Source organism: Rhamphochromis sp. 'chilingali' (assembly GCF_963969265.1).
Source record: "Rhamphochromis sp. 'chilingali' genome assembly, chromosome: 11".
NCBI lineage: Eukaryota > Metazoa > Chordata > Actinopteri > Cichliformes > Cichlidae > Rhamphochromis > Rhamphochromis sp. 'chilingali'.
In genome coordinates, this window is record NC_137938.1 from 3,683,701 (window position 1) to 3,689,835 (window position 6,135).

Genomic DNA, 6,135 nt, shown 5'->3' on the forward strand with positions numbered 1-6,135 from the left:
CCCAATAGTGCAAAAAACTGCACATTCCAGGGTGGCCTTTTGTTGTGGGCAGTCTGAGGTACACCTGTGCACTACTCATGATGTCAGATCAGCATCCTGATGTGGCACACCTGTGAGGTGGGATGGATTATCTCAATATAGCAGATGTGCCCACTACCACACATTTGGACTGATTTGTGACCACTGTTTGGGAGGGATGGTTATATTGTGTATCTGGAATGAATTTTAGGTCTCTACGTCCATCCCATGGGGAATGGGAGCAAAAACAAAAGTGTTGCGTTTATATTTTTGTTCAGTGTATATATATATATACACACACACACACATACAAGGGCGTAGATTTGGTTTTGGAATTGGTGGGGACGGATGATTTAACCACCGAACCCTGCCCTGTTTCTTATTTTTCCTTTTTGTCTTTGCTGCTTGATTAAAAGAAAGGGGAAATATACTTGCCTACATATGCTATTCTACATTTTTTAAAATTACAATTCATAGCTTTATATGTGAATCATATAATGTTAAATTACTATTAAACAAATGACTAAGTATTTTAGACTTTAGTTTACTTCAGCCATATTCCATATAAAAAGTGAGACATGTCAATTCAGATTCTTTGTCAAATATACACTAATGAATCAATTTACATCAGCAGCCTAACAATTGTCATGATAATAAATACTAGTTAATCTATAGCACCAAATCATCAGTCAGTCACCTGTGACCTCGCCTCTTCACCTCTGAGCTACAACATGGCAGAGCTGCCTCTGTCACCTGATGAATAACAGTGAAACATTCCAAATACATGCAGTCACACATGTGCTTCAAATACAGTCATGAACCATCAAGTCATCATCCAGTTTCACCTGTGATCTTGTATCACCATTGCTCTCTGAGCTTAGTGTTGGTTCTTCTGTCACCTGACAAATAGGACATACATGACAATAGAATAAAATGTGGAGCTGCTTCAGTGTTTCTGTCAATTTGTGCAGATCTTGACTCATCAGTAATGTTTGCAGGGTGAGTGCATTTTTAAAACAATTTGTGCAAACTGCACTACAAGGTGGAATATTTGCAAAATCATGACTATTCATGACAATGACCTATGAATATGTCAGTGCCATTAGGATGAAATTTCTGTGTCACCAACATTTAACATTAGACATATAATTCTAACAGCCTCTGTAAACGAATATCCTGGCTTGCTCGAGGCTGCCGTTTTCTGAGAGTTTCAATCAAAATTAAAAATGCTGCTCTGAGACTGAGATAACTAATAGTGCTGCTTGTTGTGCAGTTAGTTTCCAAAACACGTTATTCATGGTTACATACAATTTTAGACTGATGTGGGCCAAAGCCTAGCATAGCCTGTAACGTTATTATGACGGACACATTTTATGAGTGAACTTGACTTTAAGTGAGTTACAGGTTTCTTTGAAAAATACTTTCTTATATCCAGGTTCTTTCTTTTTGCTGCCATCCTCCTCTCCTCCTTGCAGGTCCTCGCAGAGCAGGCTTGCTGCTGCTAAAACTAAACAGAGCTCCCTGAAAGGCACAGCCTCACATTGGCCATATTTGTCACATGAGGTAGGACTCCAGTAGAGAACGTAATTTAACTCTTTCTGCGCCGCTGGATGAACGAGACGTTGACAGATCGTTTTTTTCTTACTATCGGGTTTGTTTTTCTTTACTCGAAGAGATCAAATTATTGGTGGGGACAATTCAATAATCGCTGGATATTGGTGGGGACATGTCCCTTCCGTCCATGCCAAATCTATGCCCTTGTGTGTATATATATATATATATATATATCTTACACCAGGCAAGACCCCAGGTGCAGGCTGTGTAAAGATGCTCCAGAGACAATCCAGCACATAACGGCAGGGTGTAAGATGCTAGCAGGCAAGGCATACATGGAACGCCATAACCAAGTGGCCGGCATAGTGTACAGAAACATCTGTGCCGAGTATACCCAGATAGCAAGGAGACATTGAACAGATGTTGATTTTCCATCTGAACCATCAGGATTGAAATGTCAACACAAAACCAATGTTGAAACAACATTGAAATACTGATGAAACCTGACACTGACATTGAAATAACATTGATTCACTGTTGTTCTGTCATCGTTGATTGTTGATCTATTTATAGTTGACAAGGTGACAACAATCACGTTGAAAAACCATCGATTTATGGTTGAGCGGGAAATTAAAGCTGCTACCACTTGGACTATTCCGCAGCACCGCCTCTCACATTGGTACATCCCTCCAGGTAACCATTGTCTTGTACAGTAGAGCGGGACATTAGATGTACTCTCATCGGAATTGACCGGAGAAGGTATCAGTTCATGCACTGCACTGGCCTGCACCACGGTTAGTATAAGGTAAGAATGAATGACTTTTGTTCTATTCGTTATTTCCACGGTTGCATTTGAATAACAGTAAAAAAAAGAAAAGAAAAGAAAAACCCAAAAAACTTGTTAATGTAAAGTTTCGGACAAAATGTGGGAGCCCGAAATTGTGTCTACTTTCATCTTACAATCCGGTGTTGTGCCAAAGTAGTTACCCCCGTCAAAAATTGTTTCCCCATTCACAGGAGCGCGCAAAGTAGGAGGAGCCACTTGCCCAGCTCCGTTCTGTACGCTACTTGTCACTGATCTGCAGTCGACGCAATAAAGAGTAAAAGCTGGAAAACAGCAGACTCGATGAATTTAATATTAGTTTCGTGACATTGTAATGTGCCGTGTGGAAGACAATTTACCTTAAACTGTACACTGAAATAACCTGCTGGGAATACTTCGTCTAGAAAAAGACTTTGATACTATAATACTGTAAAACCAGACGCGATCATGGAAACACGTCGCTCTCCAGTGAATTTACACTCGGTTTACACTTTGTAGCGAAGCTATCACGAAGGAGTTTATTTGCAAAATAAGTCACAGTATAACCAATAAGTACAGTAACTTTGGAGACGATTTCTTCTTCACAGCAAAAGTTATGGAGGGATACAAAATTTATCAGGCTGTGTGGCATCGGCTGCCAAAATGTGTGCCCCCCATCAATAATGCACCTTGGCGTTGCTATCACGAAAGAGTTTATTTGCAAAATAAATCACAGTATAACTAATAACTACAGTAACTTTGGAGACCATTTGCTTTTTTTAGATTTCTTAATTTAACATCTACATCTATATATGTAGATGTGTGTTCTCAACAATGTGTGCCATAAGAACACTAGCTGTGGACCTTTAGTGTCAACTATGTACAAGCGAAACAAATAAACACATCTTCTGGTGGTGGGCTTTTCACGCAGAGCTCGTGGAACCACCGCAAACACATCTCACACTGAATCTGTAAAAAAATAAATAATTACAAATCCCAATGTTAAAATTTCATTTATTGGAATTGATCATAACATTTAGCAGTCTTTCTTGATGTCATTACCCATTTGTTGTCAGTTGCATGGGTTTGTCAAGTCATCTGTTTGAAAAAGTGAAAAAAAAAATAGCACAGAGTATGCTACCTACTGCACTTATTACTTCATTCAAACAACTATATGGTTTGTTTCTACAGCCATCATGATGAAAATATTCATGATGTGAGAACACTGAATGGTGGAAAATGAGTTACCTGTCTCTAGGAGAGGAGTGGTGGCAATTTGCAGCCTGTGTGTGTTTATGGGCTTTTTTGTAGACGGAAAGTCTATTGACTCTTTTCGCAAGATCTTTTCAGCAAACTGAAAAAGAGATTCTAAGATGACTAAATAGGCTAATATCGTAAATGTTATTTTATAGTAATTTGTTTTCTGCGAATCAATTTCATTCTTTTATTGTGTAATTATCTTATGTTCCTTTTCCTGTCATTAACATTTATTACAACACAACATTTCCAATATTCTCATATATATGTATGTATTACTGTTAAGACTCGTACTTTCAATGCAAAGACTCCACATGAGGTAGCGTCCACTTGTTTTGGGTGTTTGACTGTGTCACAAGTCCATCTTGAGACGTTGCATCATTTTTTTTTTCTCGCATGAATGCCCTGAAAGACAAGTACAATAAAAACAAATAACATGTTTTAAAATTTTGGTGACACAAGGTGAACAGTATGGAGAGCTTAAGTGTCTGTTGAACATCAAGTTAGGAACACTGACCACACTGTTTTGTTAAAATCATTACTTTTTAAAAGTCTACAACGCATTTCTGTGAACAATTACTTGTGCTTTTTTCCCCCCGTTTTGGCCCATGATATAGAAATCAATCACTTACACAGTACACTTTGAAGAGATGTGGAGGAGGAGCAAAGATGAAATTCACACATGTATAACCTATGTGAAATTATTTTAGACATTTGTCTTATGTTTTAGTGCTAAACCTCTGCAACACTTTATGCAACTACTAAACATTATTCTCCCCGTGCTATATTTTCTAATGTAAAAACATCATCTCATACAGACATCAGGTCCTCAAATAAACATTGAAACATGGGGAGACTTCTCTTTCAAGGCAAAATTAACCCATAACACCACAATATCAGAAGGCCAACACAAAAATTTAAACCTGTTGCTGCTAGTTTTTTAATTGTGAGTACTACCTGTAATTTTTTTTTTTGATTGACATCATACTTATAATTGTCATAATAAACACAAAAATAACAACAGCAACACAGAGTTTAAAAAAGGGTCAAAATAAATTTAAACATTTATCCTTACCTTGTTGATTCCAAACAATTTTGGATACCTTGTTTAGTTTCTCTGAGTGGATCAAGATACAGCGACTTCTTTTCTTGTGGGTAAATGACCTACAGTAAAATTATGTGGAGAATTACATGTAATAATTCATGACTTAAGATTATCTGCATGCCATGCATTTGTCTTATAAAACTGATTTGATGAATATTGTAAATGCAATTATTATTATTTTTACCACTAATGTCCAGTGATGATGTTCATTTACAGTTCCCAGAATGACTTCATGCTCCATGGGTTTGATCTTAAATTGAAACAAAAGAATAAAAATATTAACTTCAGACATTAAAAAACATGTTGTTTAGAGTCCTTTTTTATTAAAGCAATTTATGATATATTATGTATCATCCACTTATATAGTACTCTGCGACAGCCATGATTCACCCCTCATTTCTTTAACCTGTGCAAGAAGCTGCACTATCTTATATTTTTTACAAGTGGTTTTGCACATTACTTCCTCCAAGACTAATAAAGGTCTTTCTAAGGATTGTTTTTGGACATGGAGTTCATTTTCAATGCGATCCTTTACCATCTGCAGAATAATGTTTAATGCTTTCTTAAGCCTCTTTAACAGTGACGTATGAATCACTTCAGAATAAAAAGGTACCTATTAAAGAGATGAAGCAGTGTTGATGATTTCAAAAGAGATATTAGCCCAAATGTTTGCAAATCTCAAATCAAGCATTGATTGGAGTGTGTACTAAAAAAAAAAAAAAAAAAAAAAAAAAAAAAGGGGGAGGAAACCAGACAAGCAGAGAACAAAAGAACTGGCAAGTCTAATAAACTATCCACATCTACAAACCCCAGTCTCAATTCATTCTTTCTGCATGAGCTGTTATCCAATCTAAATCTGGATGTGTATATGATCTGAGATACTTAAACAATACACACAAGATTCTTTCTAGAGATACCTACCTTGAGTCTTGGAGCTTTTCTCTTCCAAATGGCAGTCATTGAAAATGAATCAATGAATGCTGCTTTTGCTGAATTATGATGATTGCGTTGTCTCTCCATGATCGCAAGATATGCATTAATAGACTGCGAATACAAAATGTAAACATTTTTTAACTGTTGTCAAGGAATAAAACACTGATAGTTGCATTGTTGTCAGTAAAGATCACTGTACCTCACTTTCAAACTCCATGTCCGGACCAATTTGTTGGATATCCCAGTAGAATAATTTTTAAGCACCAATTTTGGAGAGTAGAATGTGAGGACTCTTTCCAGCCCAGGCATCCATTATATCTTCAAAAAGTAATGAGAAAAAGAGATAAGTCAGCAGGACTAAATGTAAATCAAAATTTAAAATGCATAATTTCTTATGTAGTTGTCTGACAAAAGACGTGTTTCAGGGTAAATACTTTTAAGACTCTGATAAAATGGGCACATGGTT

The 6,135-nt window shown here is 36.7% G+C and overlaps 1 long non-coding RNA gene across 1 annotated transcript; it reads right to left on the reverse strand.

Moving 5' to 3' along the window:
* Positions 1 to 4,479: 4,479 nt before the first annotated feature.
* LOC308405674 lies at positions 4,480 to 6,122 on the reverse strand. The gene is made up of 4 exons (XR_013973376.1): positions 5,869 to 6,122; positions 5,658 to 5,780; positions 4,921 to 4,986; positions 4,480 to 4,795 (listed from the first exon to the last, which is right to left on the reverse strand). It is a non-coding gene; the product is annotated as an uncharacterized lncRNA (long non-coding RNA).
* Between the last annotated feature and the right edge of the window lie 13 nt (positions 6,123 to 6,135).